Source organism: Macaca thibetana, chromosome 3 (genome assembly GCF_024542745.1).
Source record: "Macaca thibetana thibetana isolate TM-01 chromosome 3, ASM2454274v1, whole genome shotgun sequence".
Classification (NCBI taxonomy): domain Eukaryota; kingdom Metazoa; phylum Chordata; class Mammalia; order Primates; family Cercopithecidae; genus Macaca; species Macaca thibetana.
In genome coordinates, this window is record NC_065580.1 from 179,458,926 (window position 1) to 179,477,486 (window position 18,561).

Consider the following 18,561-nt stretch of genomic DNA (forward strand, 5'->3'; position numbering starts at 1 on the left):
TTTAATTATTCACCTGTTGATGGACATTTGAGTTGTTTTTAGTTTGGGGCTTATCTGAATATGAGTATTTTTAAATCGGTTTTAAAACATTAAAATAGGACTACAACAAAATATTCAAGGTCATAGTTAGCATTATGAATCTGAATATTACATTACCAGTTTTTTTTCCACAAATGATTTTTAAAGTCATTTATATGATGCTTTTATGGCAACAAGCAGTTTTAAAACTAGGAAACAGATGATTTTACAAAAGTTCAGAGGCAAATTACAAAATAAGGACTGCTTGAGAATTGAAACATTTCATGGGGTACTAGAATAATCTGTCCTTTTTTAAAGTCTCTTCAAAGTCTAATAGTCATACTGCTTTGTTTTTCAGGAGAGGAAATGGAGACCAAGAGTCTGGTTTGGAAAGAGTACTAGACCACAAATGAAGTTCTCCTGTTTAGTTTAACTAAGTGGCATTAAGAGAAATACATTGTAACTTTTCTAAGCCTGAATTTGTTAGGCTTTCCTCATGCTCAGTTTCCCAGCCTTCTTGGGAATTTTCAAACTATTTGTAAAACGGTTTGCTCTCCCCTAATTTTTAATGTCATGATAGGACCAGAAATTCTTTGCAGGTGTCTTAGAGGCTGACAAGTCGTACATGATGGTGGATAAGAATAGGAGGGGGAACTTCAGGCAGAACAAGACCTATTTTATATATCAATACTCTAAATTCATAAAAAGCTTCGAAAGGTTTTGCTTTTAGAATCTGATAAAAGCGATGCATTGGATCCTTGCAAGTTTACGTCTTTGGGTTTTATTTTCTATTTTTGATTTTGGTATTGTGGTGTTTTGCTGTTCTTCCACATCTGAATCCCTTTCTAGTGTTTGGATGGCACAAGTCACCACCTCTAGAAGCAAAAACTTCAACCTCCTGTGTATCTGAGGCACCTCGCCCTGACTGGTGAAACAAAGAAACTGAATAGAAGACCTGTGTTGAAGGCATCAGTGGCTAACTATCAATAGGGACAACAGCCGTTATCCCATATCCAGTAAGTACAACAGGTAAGTTCCCGACATCTGGTGTTTGAATAGCCATTGCCTTGTACACTTTGGACTGTGATCCTAGTAGTTGATTACATCACCTTTGTTCCTGCCTGGTTTCCCAGCCTTCTGGGTGATCTCTCCCCATTGAATAAAGTCCTTTATAGCCAAAGTCAACTAGTTGCTTTCTCTAGCTTGCAACTCAGAGCTCGTTAAACCTAACCTCTTCCACTGGATCTATGTCCTGTGTTCTACTCTGAGATCTTATGAAATTCGTTTCCAAAAGTGAACTGCTAAGAGCCAGTGCATATCTAAACTAACCCTCAGCCACATGGGCTGCCTTTTGAGTCGACTGAATCTGATGGGAAGATTCTGAAGAGAAATTAAACCTCTTGGTAATGCCTATGTCAGTTTTCCTGTTAAGAATGTGCTTTAGGATGGGCACGGTGGCTTATGCCTATAATCCCAGCATTTTGGGAGGCCAAGGCTGGTAGATTGCTTAAGTCCAGGAGTTGGAGACCAGCCTGGGCAATGTAGCAAGACTCTGTACAAAAAATACAAAAATTAGCCTGGCATGGTGGCACTGGCATGTAGTCCCAGCTACTTGGTGGGGCAGAGACTGAGGTGGGAGGATCGCTTGAGACCTCCCGGGCTGTGAGTGAGCCGTGATTGTGCCACTGCACTCTAGCCTGAGTAACAGAGCAAGACCTTGTCTCGAAAAAAAGGAAACTACTGCTCCAAACCATAAACTGCCCCAGAATTTACTTCCCAAAAGATGTGGTAATGCTACTTTCCTGCTAAGAGACCTTTCTAGATTATCACTCCTACAAAATAAAAGCCAGTCCCCGTAGTTGAGCATTTAAAGCCTTCACCATTTGGCATCCACTTATTTTCCATTTTAAGTCTTTCATCAATTTTCAGATTTTGTTATGTTGCCAGAAACTCTACCAAGCCCTGTAAGTCTTTGGTTCCAAGGGATATAAAAGCCAACAAGACTCTTGGTCAACTGGAAAGTATTCTGCCAAGAGATTAAAAGAATAAGGATTGAATAATGTTCATTGTATTTAGCAACCAGAAATTCAGGGAGTACAGTTTTAATGGACCTGTGGGAGCAAAAGTAGATCACAACAGATTATAGTATGGATGCAAGGTAGTACCATGATTGGAATGTGTTCCCTCAAGTTCATGTGTTGGAAACTTAATCCCAAAAGCAACAGCATCAAGAAGTGGGGTCTACTAAGAGGTGATTAAGTCATGAAGGCTCTGCCCTCATGGATGAATAATGTTATGGAGGGAGTGGGTTAGTTATCATGAGAGTGCATTTGTTATAAAAGCAAGTTCAGCCCCCTCTGGTTTGCTTGCTCACATCTTCTCTTGCTCTTTCCACCATGTTATCACACAGCATGAAGTCTTGCTGTCTTGCCAGATGCTATCATCATGCCCTTGGACTTCCCAGCCTCCAGGACTGTAAGCCAAATCAGTAACTGTTATTAATTATCCATTCTGTAGTACTGTGCTACAGCAACATAAAATGGACTAAGACAGGTAGGCTTGTGGATTTGAGGTATGATGTCTTTAAAATTTTATGAAGTGAAGTTAAGGCAAAGAGGATGTTGGGTTCAAGGTTGTTTTTTTAAGGTTGGAAAGTACTTGAATATGAATAAATATTAAGAGGACAGATCTAGTAGAAAGGCTAACGATAGAGAGGTAGCAATAATCAAAGGAGTCCAGTTTAAAGAGACAGAACAGAGTATCACATGGAGAATGACTTGTCTTTGAAAAGGTTTAGGATCACCTCAGGTTTTGACACTAGAGAGAAGGTAAAACTGCAGATGAACATATTTGAATCAGATTTGTTGGAGAGTAAGTTGAGAAAGTACTTAAATGGCTGCGTCTATTTTCTATGAGAAAGAAGAAAAAGACAATGGGGTCAGAGACTCAAGGGAAGTGGTAAAGTACTGAATAGCTACTACTTGAGGAATGAGGAGGTTCCTGACCGTCAGAGGAGGGGTTTAGAAGAGGTAGAAATGAGGAACCATGACTCACCATTGGTTAAGGTTGCCTGAATTTGCTTTCTGATTTTGTTGCTGTAAAGAAGAGGTGCTTAGAAGAGTGAAAATGAGTGACCATGACTGTGTAGAAGAGGTGGAAATGAGAGACCGTGACTCACCATTGGCTGAGGTTATCAGAATTTGCATTTGGATTTTATTGCTGTAGAGAACAAGAGGGAGTATTTTTGAAATGGGAGTAAACGAAACTGAAAGCATTACTGAAAATAGATTAGAATCTGAAACTGAGAAAATTTGTGGCTCAAAAAGAAAATTTACAAAAACCAATAGATGAAATTTCAAGTGTGGGATAAATGAGAAATATGAAAAACTACTGCAAATGGCATGTGGGAAAAATATGAATCCTATCGTCTTCACTTAGTTTTTTCAAGCAATAATTTTATTTGTTCTCTCAGTATTTGGTGCGATGGCAAAAGTAGACTAAGACTCTGTTGTGAAAACCAAGCCCTTATAGGTCAGTTGGTATCAAGCTTCACCAGAGGGAAGTCAAGAAATCTTTAACCTAGATGAGAAGAGGTTTATAAGAGGATGGTCAGTACAGTGTACAGAATGTAGAAGAAAACCATAGCATAGCTAACACAAGAGTTTCAGATCTGTAACTTCAAAGCCAAGAAAAGGCAGTGTGAATAGAGAAGGGCTATTCTAGAGGAAAGAGGCAACTGAACTGAAAAGTAATTAAGGCAGAAGAGGAAGTTGTAATGAGCAAGATGATTGCTAAACCAACATGCAGGAACTTCTAATCTTCTGCCACAACTAAGCACCTCTTTACCTCTCTTAGCCTCTGTTTTCTCATCTATAAAAAATGAAATTGAACTTTATGATCTTTAGGGACCTTCCAGCTCTAACATTCTACGAGTATAATGAATTTAAGAAACCTACAGTGGAAAACTCCCAAGCCCCTGTATGAAGAGCAGAACTGAGCTGAAACGGCACAAAGAAAACGTGGTTTCATTTTAAGAGGAAACTGTGAGGTGCTGTTATAGCAAGCTATTGCTGTGATCACCTGTGACAAAAGAAAAGAGGGCTGAGTCAGCCTGGCTCCTATTATAAGCAGCTACACAGTCCTCTGCATGCTGTTTAAGAGCATCTATGTTGTAGAAAGAAAAAGAGGTCTATATATTTTGGCATCTTGTTACTCTTTCACATTCTCATATCGGGGAAACTATTGGGAGAGAATGTTCTCTTAGGAGTAACAGTGGGATGGTTCTCCCACATAGTCAGAAGTTGGGTCGCCTCTAGCACAGTTTCTAAAGGCTGGCTCTTGTGTGTGAAAAATGAGACAAGTAAAGGCAATGTGGTAAGCTAGTTAATAGGATAGAATTTATTCATCAATAAAATTGTTTTTTCTGAGATTATGTCTTTCCTATGGGGATAGTAAATTGTTCTTTCTTTCATGAAGTGATGACAATAGATGGTAGATTTTCATTTTTGTTTATTTGTTTAGTTTTAAGTCCTTACTTGGTGAAATTAAAACCACAATCTTGTATTGGTCTATTAGTCAGGGTTCTCCAGAGAAACAGAAAAGCATGTATATATGTGGAGAGAGAAAGATTGGTTTAATTCCCTAAATCAGCTCTGGGGGCTGGCAAATCTGAAACCTGCAGGGCAGGCTGGATGGGTGGAAACCCCAAGAGTTGATGCTGCAGTCTTGAGTCTGAAGGCAGTTCAGAGGCAGAATTCCTTCCTCTTCAGGGGAACTCAGTCTTTTCAGACCTTCGACTGATAGGATGAGGCCCGCCCACATTACAGAGAGTAATCTGCTTTACTCAAAGTCTACGGATTTAAATGTTAATCATATCTAAAAACTACTTTCAAAGCAACACCTACACTGATTTTGACCAAACAACTGGGCATCATATTTTCCGTTTTATTTCAATTTTATTTTAATACTCCATGAATTTAACAAGTCTGGAAACCATGAATCTGGCATTATTTTATGCACACAGTTGTCTCTGAGCAGCACAATCCTAAATCCTCTACTCGGGTCATCACCGTCTCCAAAGAAAGAAGTGCCCGTAAGAGGCTCTTACACTATTCTGAATTTTTCCATGTGTTCTAAAAGGGCTTAGAGGAACAGCTTATTAATTTTTTAGAATAATCCTTTGCATAATAAAATTACAAGTTATTTCATTTGTGGTGTTATTTTTTCCTCTTAATCTAGTGTTCAATCAGAAATTATTTGAAGAGTGAGTGTTATACAAAAAGTAAAAGATTCAATGCCTCTAATAATTCAATATGCAATAATTTTAGATAAATTATTAAAGAGTATTAGAATGTTGAACATTTGGTTCATTCCTCTCTTATTCTCCTTGCCCCCTCCCTTTGTACCCCATCCAGAAAGTCATCTTGTATAAGAGAAGGATCCTACTGAATCCCATCAACCGCCAACCCACAGTATATGTTTCCTTGAAAAAATTTACATAGTCCCAGCTATTAGAAGAGCTCTAGAGTTCCCCAAGACTAACTGGGTAAATAACCAAGTTGCTGGCCATCTTGCTGTGGACGAGCTTGTTCCTTTTTGTCCTGATCAGATAGCTCGGAAACTAGAAAAGACAGCACCTGGGCCTCCTGCTAAGTTTCTCTTCACCGTTCCTGCCTACTGCTTCTCACAAAAGCCCCAGAAACATGTTGGGACCCAGTGCACTGCTGTTGCCCTATAGAGACAATGGGGCACCTCCCTCGCTTCAGAGAAAATGCAGAGGGAGTTGAGCTAGTGACGTGCAAAGCCACATTTCCTTTGCTGCCTCCATCTCTTCTCATCTTCATACCTGTGTGAATAAAGTATGAGGAAATAGACTCACATCTTGCAGGACTACACTGCTTTTCATCAAAGTACGGAAGAAATTTCTAGTCCAGATGGACACAGATTGGTCTCATCTCAGATGACAAAGTGAACCAGCATGTGGGATATATAAATATCATAGGAAAGTACTAAAAATATAGAGCTAGAGGGACCTTCAGGACTCTTGTAGCTTTTGTTTGATTTGATTTGATTTGGTTTGGTTTGGTTTTAGCAGAGGTCTTTGTTTAAAAAAAAAAATCCTTCAAAAATTAAAAAATGTGAAATGTACAGGAAATAGAGCTGCTGCTGCTCTACTCGAAGGACAATGGAGATTATTCGACCAAAGTCCCCTTTCTATACTTTTCAGTGACAATCCCCTAGTTTCTCAAACCTTCTATCATGAGCCTCTGAGGCAGCTATGAGAGACCAGGAGGCCCCTGGTTACCTACAAAGCACCTTTTAGAAACTGCTTTTCTACTCTAATACCTTTAGGTGGCCTAAGTCAGTTAAGAAACTTCCAAACATTTGATACCTTGTTAGCCACAGAGCCAAAGACAAGCACCAAATCTGATTCCATTTCCAAAGCGCCCATGACCTGATACCACTTCCAACTGGGCTTCCAATTTTTATTTTTATTACACAAGATCTTCTTTCTAATGGAATTGTAAGCTATTTCTCCACACTCTGCTGGACCAGCCTGAAACAGCCAGGAGAGGACTACACAGTTGGAAAAGAATAGGCAACACAAATTTTCTAGGGAATCCAGAAGTATCTTAGATGTCTTCATCCTGAAAGTCAATCAAGATAGACTGTGGGAAGAGTAATACCAGTAGAACTTGCATAACAAATGCTGCTTGACATCAAAAAGCCAGTTTCAGCAAAATGTGTTTATAGGAAATTTCAAAGCTTATACATGTCTATTGCGATTACCTGCGGGGTGGGGTGGGAATCGCTTACCCTGCTGCTCTTGACTAGCTCTTCAAAGTAAAGCAGCTCAAGTTATACATTACTGTAGTCATATGTTCGAGGGCCTGCGGGTACTGTGTGACTAGGATTTTCTGGTCAACAGAAGAAAATCACAACAATGTGTACAAAAGCCACCAGATGTCCCTTATCATATTAGCATCTCTTGTGCAGAAATATATTTTTTGGCACCATATCCTGGAACCAAAGAGAAGGCTAAGGTAAATGGAATAGCAGATAAGCTCATGAGAAGCCAATTCCAGTCTCATAGCTGAATGAATTTGAAATGGAAGCCCAGTTAGACACAAAGAATTTTAGAACAAGATCCGAAACTTAGTTAAGTAACCCTCTTAGTCATTACCACTAACTTGGTGCTCATTAGAAGTAAAAGGAAGACTTATCCAATTACCAGTGCTTGGTTTCCTGTTGTGCTGATGAGCAGGAAAACAGACTACCGCTAAGAAGGAATTCATGCCTGTGAGCAGCCTGCAGCTTAGCCACATGTCTGGGTATGCTGAATTGTTCTGATCAGTCAACTTAGGTAAAATCTCATTACTGGTAGATGCCAGAAATAGCACCAGCAAAATCCCCTAAGAAAACCCCAAGATGGAGTTTATGCTATTCCTTCCCCTTTCTTTCTGGAACAATTCCATCCTAGAGCTATCAGATGCAACAAGCAAGGTTAGGGTTAATCCTCATTCACAGGGGCATGGTGAGGTGTGTGTGAGCTGGAGCAAACCAGGAGGGCCTAGCATGGGGTGGGTGAGGAGGTCTGATGCAGGCTGTCGGATCTAGAGTGGGAGGAGGAGGACACCCATGGGGGCAGCGGGGAGCGGGAGATTGGGGATGGGGTGCCAGAGCCTCAGTGGGTGGAGGAAGCATCAGCAGGGGGAAAGGTTATTAAACAAAAATGAGGCAGATGTCTCAATTAGTAGAGGTTTATTAAGCCAAAGTTTGAGGGCAACCCAGGAAAAACACGAGTCACAGGAGTATCTGTAACCTGGGCTCCCCGAAGAGGGTCTGGGGAACTCATTACTTAAGGGGAAAAGGGAAGGAGGTTAGGCAGTGAAACAAATAGTTACATCCTTGTGAGGCTCTAACTAGTGCTAAATGAATCTATGTTTTACATAAAAGGTGAACACTTTGAAAAGAGGAAGGAAAGAGTCAATTATGCATCCATCTCAGGGTAGGCGCAGGAGTGGCTCATGTCTTGTGCTTAGGTTCTGTACCTTGGAAGATAAGCTTGTAATTGACATGGTCAGGGTGAGATTTAACAGAACTCGGTTTTAGGAGTTAAACTTAGGTGGTAGAACCAAGGTTACAATTGGCATGTTTTGGTTTTATAGGGGAATATGTATCCTGAAAGATTTTGGGGCTAACAAGGAACTTCCTTGAGAACAATCTGTGAGGGGGGCCATCTGGGGAGGTACATGGCCTTTTGCCGTGTTGGGAACCTGGCTTACATATAATGCTATGACACAAGATTGTGAAATGACAGCTATCTGTTTGGGGAAAAAGAAAGGCAATATTTGCATGACTCAGTTCCCAGGCTTAATTTTCCTTTTGCAATAGTAAGGTTGAGGTCCCAAAATTCTGATTTCTCTTATGGGGACAACGTAGCAACACGGTTGATTATATAGGAAGAAATTTAAGTAAGTAAATATATTAAGAATTTGGGGAGTTCAGTTTCTCATTCCTCAAGGAGTTACAAACATGAAAGAGAAGAGAACCAGAATGAACCCTGAGTCTGGCTGCAATTGAAGATAATGGAGTAAATCCATGATTTTTAATAGATAGTTAAGATACAAATCTAGATACACACAGATGTAAATGTGCCTCTGTGCTTGGCCACTGAGAAGAGGGTCTGGGAGAATGACCCCCAACAAAAGCAATGAGTAACAACTAGAATCCAAATACTGCTTTCTAAAAACTGTTCTCCACTAAACCAGGGCCCCTTTTGGAGAAACGATTGACTTCGGGGTACAAGGTAAGTCTGGAATATCTTTTTGTTCCAGAAAGTACAGAAATACTAAAAAGAGATGGGGACATGTCAAAATAACAGAGAACCATATTGAAGGAGTCCTCACTAGCCAAATCAGAGGCAATTTAAGCACCCAAATACTTAGTGAATCTGTTGAATAAACTAGGAAAATCTTGTGATGAAATGAATCCATAAATTGAGTTTTTCATAAGAGATGAACTATTTACATAATCTCAAAATATGTCCTTCCAAATAATTATTAATTACAAAAGGGAAAGAATAACTTGGTGGAGAAGCCTGACAGACTTGACTCTAATCAAGTGATCAAAGTTGATGTTAGGCAGTAAGGATGAGAACGGGGTAAGAAAAGATGTAGGACTGCTAAATATTTTCCTTAAGAAAATACAATTTGGGCTGGACGCGGTGGCTCATGCCTGTAATCCCAGCACTTTGGAAGGCCGAGGCAGGCAGATCACCTGAGGTCAGAAGTTCAAGACCAGCATGGCCAACATGGTGAAACCCATCTCTACTAAAAATACAAAATTAGCTGGGCATGGTGGCGGGCACCTGTAATCCCAGCTACTTGGGAGGCTGAGGCAGGAGAATCGCTTGAACCCGGGAGAGGGAAGTTGTAGTGAGCCGAGATTGAGCCACTGAACTCTAGCCTAGGCGACAAGAGCAAAACTCCATCTCGGGAAAAAGAAAAAAAAGAAACAACCAAAAAAAAGAAAACACAATTTGACCTTTAAAGACAACATAAATATATAACTGTAGTAAAAATATGTATATATATTATATTGAAATTTTTTAAAAATATTTGTTATTCTTAGGTCTTATTCATTGAAAGCTAGAAAACAAATAACAAATATTATCAATTAAGACTATCCAGTCATAACACAGTGCTTGAAATAAAATATAAATGGAAAAGCTTTTACTAAGAAAAAAAAATAATGGCCCCCAAATTGAGAAATCCTTGATACTTCATCAAATCATTGATCCTTAGAGTTTCCAATGTTAGCAAGTTGAAAAAAGCTACTTTAAATTGCTAAAATAAATACTATCATTAGTATTTACAAATTCTTGATCCTTGATCATCAAAGTTTCAAATGTTAGCAGTTTGAAATCATTAGTTATGATAAGTGATAAAATACTATCTAGCATTTGTGGAGTTTTACTCAAAGGCAAGCATTGTTCCTAATGTTTTATAGACATCATCACATTTAGTTTTCACAATTTCTCTATGAGGTAGGTACAATTATCTCCATTCTATGGATGAGGAAACAAGTGCAGAGAATTTAAGAATCTAGCCCATCATACTATTAGAGGGGTGAACCCAAGTAGTTTAACTCTTAGGCCTGTGTATTTAATCATTACACTGACTGTTTTAATCCTTAATTCTAACACTTAGTCCTATTCCTTCTCACATTGAATCAGTCATCTATGATCTATTAATGTTGTCCCCCAAATCATGTCAGTCCCTGTGTACTTTGGCTGGAGTCATAGATTATTTTTAAAAGTAGAGGTTTATTTTAGAGATAATCTTGCTTATCTAATTTCCTCATATTGCAGACTTGCTGCAGTTTTACATCCATTTCACTGATCAACTATCAAACTGAAAGATAGCTTTTCACTGCATCTGCAGGGACTCACTTGCCTTGGGGAAAAATACATGTCACACATTTACATTTTGGCCTTAAAGTGAGGAAACTTTATGGTTTTCAGAAGAGAGTCAGATTCTTGAAAATGAAAACAATAAATCCAATGCTGATGGTGATCAATGCTGAATACCTTGCCTCACTTATGAAAATGTACAGCTTCTGGAGGTGTGTTCCTGGTCCTGGGGCTGGTGATTGTGATCATCATAACTACTGATGAGTTGCCAAATTCCAAAGTCCCCCACAGACGGCTTGTGTAAACAGAGCCTGTAATAAGCTATGCTGTGGAGACATTTCTTAGCACCAGTGATCTTAAAACTTTCACCAGTAGAGGCTCCAACATTTGAATGGAGAAGTCACTCTGGGACAATGTGGTGAGAGTGGTCGCTAAGCAGAGATCACTTGGGAGCCACCTACAATTGTCTAAATGGCCCCCCCTCAATGAAGGGAGGCAGAGACATTTCTGTGAAGTGAGACTGCCCATATGTTGACATACATACGTACATACATTTGCCAAAATGATGTATTTGAGCCAGCATATTAGGTTCTTTTTTTGCTTTTCTGGGTGGCAGTAGTACAAAAGAAGGAGCACAGGACTAAAAGTCCAAAGGACATGGGAATAAATGATAATAATACATAATAATCAAATGCTATACAAAAATCACCAAGCGCCATGAGTTGTTCTAATACTTTACAAGCATTAAATTAGTTCATCCTCTTAACAAACCTAAAAGGTGGGAACTATTACTTTACAGTTGGGAAACTAAGGCACACATTTGCGTTGACCAAATTATTCTATTCTAAGGGGTGGAACTGGGATTTGGGACAGGCCTTCTGGCTAACATAGTGTAGCTCCAACTTCCAGTAACTCTAGTATCTATTGACAAAATGCTCTTATCGCCGCTTACAACTTATCCCATTTCTTTGGGTTTTTAAGCATCAGCAAATTTGCCTTGCAAACTGCCCTTGTGCTAAATAGTTCATCTATATGAAAGGAGAAATTATACATTCAAATAGTCATGTGATATTAATTAAACGAACCAGATCATAGATGGAATTTGCTGTTCACAGATGATCTTTTAGTTTAAAAAGTAGGAGACTATAAAAGTGCTGTTTCTTCAGCTATCATTCAAAAGCCTATTCATAAATCTATCCCTGGGTCATAAAAGCTCCCATTTTATAACAGGCACATAAACAGATGCCTCCCATAATTCAACGATTCTGTACCCCATTCTATTCATTACCAACAAAGTGTAAAATGCTTCTCTTAAAAAACAGACAACAGGAGTGGCTGGCAAGATGGCCAAACAGGAACAGCTCCGGTCTCCAGCTCCCAGAGAGATCAGTGCAGAAGGCGGGTGATTTCTGCATTTCCAACTGAGGTACCCGGCTCATCTCATTAAGACTGGTTAGACAGTGGGTGCAGCCACGGAGGGCGAGCTGAAGCAGGGTGGGGCGTCACCTCAGCTGGGAAGTGCAAGGGGTCGGGGAACTCCTCCCCCTAGCCACGGGAAGTCACGAGGGACTGTACCATGAGGAACGGTGCACTCTGACCCAGATACTATGCTTTTCCCATGATCTTCGCAACCCAAAGACCAGGAGATTCCCTCTGGTGCCTACACCACCAGGGCCCAGGGTTTCAAGCACAAAACTGGGCGGCTGTTTGGAAAGACACTGAGCTAGCTTCAGGAGTAGTTTTTCATACCCCATTGGCACCTGGAATGCCAGCAAGACAGAACCGTTCACTGCCCTGGAAAGGGGGCTGAAGCCAGGGAGCCAAGTGGTCTAGTTCAGCAGATCCCACTACAACAGAGCCCAGCAAGCTAAGATCCACTGGCTTGAAATTCTCGCTGCCAGCACAGCAGTCTGAAGTTGACCTGGGACACTCAAGCTTGGTGGAGGGAGGGGCGTCTGCCATTACTGAGGGTTCAGTAGGTGGTGTCCCCTCATAGTGTAAACAAAGCCTCTCAGAAGTTCAAACTGAGTGGAGCCCACCACAGCTCAGCAAAGCTTTTATAGCCAGCCTGCCTCTCTAGATTCCTCCTCTCTGGTCAGGGCATCTCAAAAGAAAGACAGCAGCCCCAGTCAGGAGCTTAGAGATAAAACTCCCATCTCCCCGGGACAGAGCACCCGGGGGAAGGGGCGACTGTGGGTGCAGCTTCAGCAGACTTAAACGTTCCTGCCTGCCGGCTCTTAAGAGAGCAGTGGACCTCCCAGCACAGTGCTTGAGCTCTGCTAAGGAACAGACGGCCTCAAGTGGGTCCTGACCCCTGTGCCTCCTGACTGGGAGACACCTCCCAGCAGGGGTCAACAAACACCTCATACAGGAGAGCTCCAGCTGGCATCTGGCAGGTGCCCCTCTGGGACAAAGCTTCCAGAGGAAGGAGCAGGCAACAATCTTTGCTCTTCTGCAGCCTCTGCTGGTAATACCCAGGCAAACAGGGTCTGGAGTGGACCTCCAGCAAACTCCAACAGACCTGCAGTAGAGGGGCTGACTGTTAGAAGGAAAACTAACAAACAGAAAGGAATAGCATCAACAAAACGGACATTCACATGGAAACCCCATATGAAGGTCAGCAACATCAAAGACCAAAGGTAGATAAATCCATGAAGATTAGGAAACACCAGCGCAAAAAAAGCTGAAAATTCCAAAAACCAAAACGCCTCTTCTCCACCAAAGGATCACAACTCTTCTCTAGCAAAAGAACAAAACTGGACAGAGAATGAGTTTGACGAATTGACAGAAGTAGGCTTCAGAAGGTGGGTAATAACAAACTCCTCCAGGCTAAAGGAGCATGTTCTAACCCAATGCAAGGAAGCTGAGAACCTTGAAAAAAGGTTACAGGAATTGCTAACTAGAATAACCAGTTAAAAGAACATAAATGACCTGATGGAGCTGAAAAACACAGCACAACAACTTTGTGAGCATACACAAGTATCAATAGGCAAATCCATCAAGCAGAAGAAAAGATATGAAATTGAAGATCAACTTAATGAAATAAAGTGTGAAGATTAGAGAAAAAGTAATGAAAAGGAACAAACAAAGCCTCCAAGAAATATGGGACTATGTGAAAAGACCAAACCTACATTTGATTGGTGTACCAGAAAGTGACAGGGAGAATGGAACCAAGTTGGGAAAACACTGTTCAGGAGAACTTCCCCAACCTAGCAAGGCAGGCCAACATTCAAATTCAGGATATACAGAGAACACCACAAAGATACTCCTTGAGAAGAGCAACCCCAAGACACATAATTGTCAGGTTCACCAAAGTTGAAATGAAGGAAAAAATTTTAAGGGTAGCCAGAGAGAAAGGTCAGGTTGCCCACAAAGGGAAGCCCATCAGACTAACAGCAGATCTCTGCAGAAACCCTACAAGCCAGAAGAGAGTGGGCACCAATATTCAACATTCTTAAAAGAATTTTCAAGCCAGAATTTCATATCAAGCCAAACTAAGCTTCATAAGCAAAGGAGAAATAAAATCCTTTACAGACAAGCAAATGCTGAAATATTTTGTCACCACCTGGCCTGCCTTACAGGAGCTCCTAAAGGAAGCACTAAATATAGAAAGGAAAAACTGGTACCAGCCACTGCAAAAACATACCAAATGGTAAAGACCACCAACACTATGAAGAAACTGCATCAACTAACGGGCAAAATAACCATCTAGCATCATAATGACAGGATCAAATTCACACATAACAATATTGACCTTAAATGTAAATGGGCTAAATGCCCCAAATAAAAGACACAGACTGGCAAATTGGATACAAAGTCAAGACCCATTGGTGTGGTGTATTCAGGAGACCCATCTCACGTGCAACCACATGCATAGGCTCAAAACAAAGGGATGTAGGAATATTTACCAAGCAAAAGAAAAGAAAAAAAAAATAGCAGAGGTTGCAATCCTAGTCTCTAATAAAACAGACTTTAAACCAACAAAAATTAAAAAAAAAAAAAATGACAAAGAAGGGCATTATGTAATGGTAAAGGCATCAATGCAACAAGAAGAGCTAACTATCCTAAATATATAGGCACCCAATACAGGAGCACCCAGGTTCATAAAGCAAGTTCTTAAAGACCTACAAAGAGACTTAGACTCCCACATAATAATGGTGGGAGACTTTAATACCCCACTGTCAATATTAGATCAACGAGACAGAAAATTAACAAGGATATTCAGGACCTGAACTCAGCCCTGGACCAAGCAGACCTAATAGACATCTACAGAAGTCTCCACCCCAAATCAACAGAATATACATTCTTCTCAGCACCATATCGCACTTATTCTAAAATTGACCACATAATTGGAAGTAAAACCCTCCTCAGGAAATGCAGAAGAACAGAAATCGTAACAAATAGTCTCTCAGACCACAGTGCAATCAAATTAGAACTCAGGATTAAGAAACTCACTCAAAACCACACAACTACATGGAAACTGAACAACCAGTTCCTGAATGACTACTGGGTAAAAAACAAAATTAAGGCAGAAATAAACAAGTTCTTTGAAACCAACGAGAACAAAGACACAACATACCAGAATCTCTGGGACACAGCTAAAGCACTGTTTAGAGGGAAATTTATAGCACTAAATGCCCACAGGAGAAAGCAAGAAAGATCTAAAATCAATACCCTAACATCACAATTAAGATAACTAGAGAAGCAAGGGCAGATAAGTTCAAAAGCTAGCAGAAGACAAGAAATAACTAAGATCAGAGCAGAACTGAAGGAGAGACACAAAAAACCCTTCAAAAAATCAATGAATCCAGGAGCTGGTTTTTTGAAAAGATTAACAAAATAGAATGTTAGCAAGACTAATAAAGAAGAAAAGAGAGATGAATCAAATAGATGCAATAAAAAATGATAAAGGGGATATCATCACTGACCCCACAGAAATATGAACTACCATCAGAGAGTGCTGTAAAAACCTCTATGCAAATAAACTAGAAAATCTAGAAGAAATGGATAAATCCCTGGACACATACACCCTCCCAAGACTAAACCAGGAAGAAGTTGAATTCCTGAATAGACCAATAACAAGTTCTGAAATTGAGGCAGTAATTAATAGCCTAACAACCAAAACAAGCCCAGGACCAACCAGACGGATTCACGGTCGAATTCTACCAGAGGTACAAAGAGGAGCTAGTACCATTCCTTCTGAAACTATTCCAAACAATAGAAAAAGAGGGACTCCTCCCTAACTAATTTTATGAGGTAAGCATCATCCTGATACAAAACCTGACAGAGATGCAACAAAAAAAGAAAATTTCAGGCCAATATCCCATGAACATCGACATGAAAACCCTCAATAAAATACTGGCAAACTGAATCCAGCAACAGATCAAAAAGCTTATCCACCATGATGGAATTGGCTTCATCCCTGGGATGCAAGGCTGGTTCAACATATGCAAATCAATCAACATAATCCATCACATAAACAGAACCAATGACAAAAACCACATGATTATCTCAATAGATACAGAAAAGGCCTTTGATAAAATTCAACACCCGTTCATGCTAAAAAACTTAGATTAGGTATTGATGAAAAGAATCGCAAAATAATAAGAGCTACTTATGACAAACCCACAGACAATATCATACTGAATGGGCAAAAACTGGAAGCATTCCCTCTGAAAACTGGCACAAGACAAGGATGCCCTCTCTCACCACTCCTGTTCAACATAGTATTGGAAGTTCTGGCTAGGGCAATCACGCAAGAGAAAGAAATAAAGAGTATTCAAATAGGAAGAAAGGAAGTCAAATTGTCTCTGTTTGCAGATAACATGATTGTCTATTTAGAAAACCCCATCGTCTCAGCCCAAAATCTCCTTAAGCTGATAAGCAACTTCAGCAAAGCCTCAGGATACAAAATCAACGTGCGAAAATCAAAAATCACAAGCATTCCTATACACCGATAATAGAAAAACAGAGAGCCAAATCATGAGTGAACTCCCATTCACAATTGCTACAAAGTGAATAAAATACCTGAAAATACAACTTACAAGGGATGCGAAGGACCTCTTCAGGAAGAACTATGAACCACTGCTCAAGGAAATAAGAGGACACAAACAAATGGAAAAACATTGCATGCTCATGGATAGGAGGAATCAATATCGTGAAAATAGCCATACTGCCCAAAGTAACTTATAGATTCAACGCCATCCCCATCAAGCTACCATTGACTTTCTTCACAGAATTAGAAAAAGGTACTTTAAATTTCATATAGAACCAAAATAGAGCCCACATAGCCTAGACAATCCTAGGCAAAAAGAACAAAGCTGGAGGCATCACACTACTTGACTTCAAACTATGCTATAAGGCTACAGTAACCAAAACAGCATGGTAGTGGTACCAAAACAGATATAGAGACCAATGGAACATAACAGAGGCCTCAGAAATAACGCCACACATCTACAACCATTGGATCTTTGACAAAGCTGATAAAAACAAGCAATGGGGAAAGGATCCCCTATTTAATAAATGGTGTTGGGAAAACTGGCTAGCCATATGCCGAAAACTGAAACTGGACCCCTTCCTTACGCCTTATATGAAAATTAATTCAAGATGGATTAAAGACTTAAACATAAGACCTAAAACCATAAAAACCCTAGAAGAAAACCTAGGCAATACCATTCAGGACATAGGCATGGGCAAAGACTTCATGACTGAAACACCAAAAGCAATGGCAACAAAAGCCAAAATTGACAAATGGGATCTAATTAAACTAAAGAGCTTCTTCATAGCACAAGAAACTATCAGCAGAGTGAACAGACAACCTACAGAATGGGAAAAAATTTTTGCAATCTATCCATCTGACCAAGGGCTAATATTCAGAATCTACAAAGAACTTAAACAAATTTTAAGAAAAAAACGCCATCAAAACATAGGTGAAGGATATGAACAGATGCTTCTCAAAAGAACACATTTATGTGGCCAATAAACATAGAAAAAAAGCACATCATCACTGGTCATTAGAGAAATGCAAATCAAAACCACAATGAGATACCATCTCATGCAAATTAGAATGACGATCATTAAAAAGGAAACAACAGATGCTGGAGAGGATGTGGAGAAATAGGAACACTTTTACATTGTTGGTGGAAGTGTAAATTAGTTCAATCATTGTAGACAGTGTGGTGATTCCTCAAGGATCTAGAACCAGAAATACCATTTGACCCAGGAATCCCATTCCTGGGTATATACTCAAAGGATTATAAATCATTCTACTATAAAGACACATGCACACATATGTTTAATGCAGCACTATTCACAATAGCAAAGACTTGGAACCAACCCAAAGGCCCATCAATGATAGACTGGATAAAGAAAATGTGGCACATTTACACCAGGTGTATATGTGAATACTATGCAGCCATATAAAAGGATGAGTTCATGTCCTTCGCAGGGACATTGATAAAGCTAGAAACCATCATTCTCAGCAAACTAACACGAACAGAAAACCAAACACCACATGTTCTCACTCATAAGTGGGAGATGAACAATGAGAACACATGGACACATGGAGGGGAACATCACACACCGGGGCCTGTCGGGGGTTGGGGGGCTAGGGGAGGGATAGCATTAGGAGAAATAGTGAATGTAGATGATGGGTTGATGGGTGCAGCAAACCACCATGGCACGTGTGTACCTATGTAACAAATCTGCATGTTCTGCACATGTGTTCCAGAACTTAAAGTATAATTGAAAAAAAACAAAACAACAGAAAAACAAAAACTATGCTGCAATCACTGTATACTGGGCCGGGCGCGGTGGCTCCAGCCTGTAATCCCAGCACTTTGGGAGGCCGAGACGGGCGGATCACGAGGTCAGGAGATCGAGACCATCCTGGCTAACACGGTGAAACCCCATCTCTACTAAAAAATACAAAAAACTAGCCAGGCGCGGTGGCGGGCGCCTGTAGTCCCAACTACTCGGGAGGCTGAGGCAGGAGAATGGCGTGAACCCGGGAGGCGGAGCGTGCAGTGAGCTGAGATCCGGCCACTGCACTCCAGCCTGGGCGGCAGAGCGAGACTCCGTCTCAAAAAAAAAAAAAAAAAAAAAAGAAACAAGAGTTTCCAGCTGCAAAA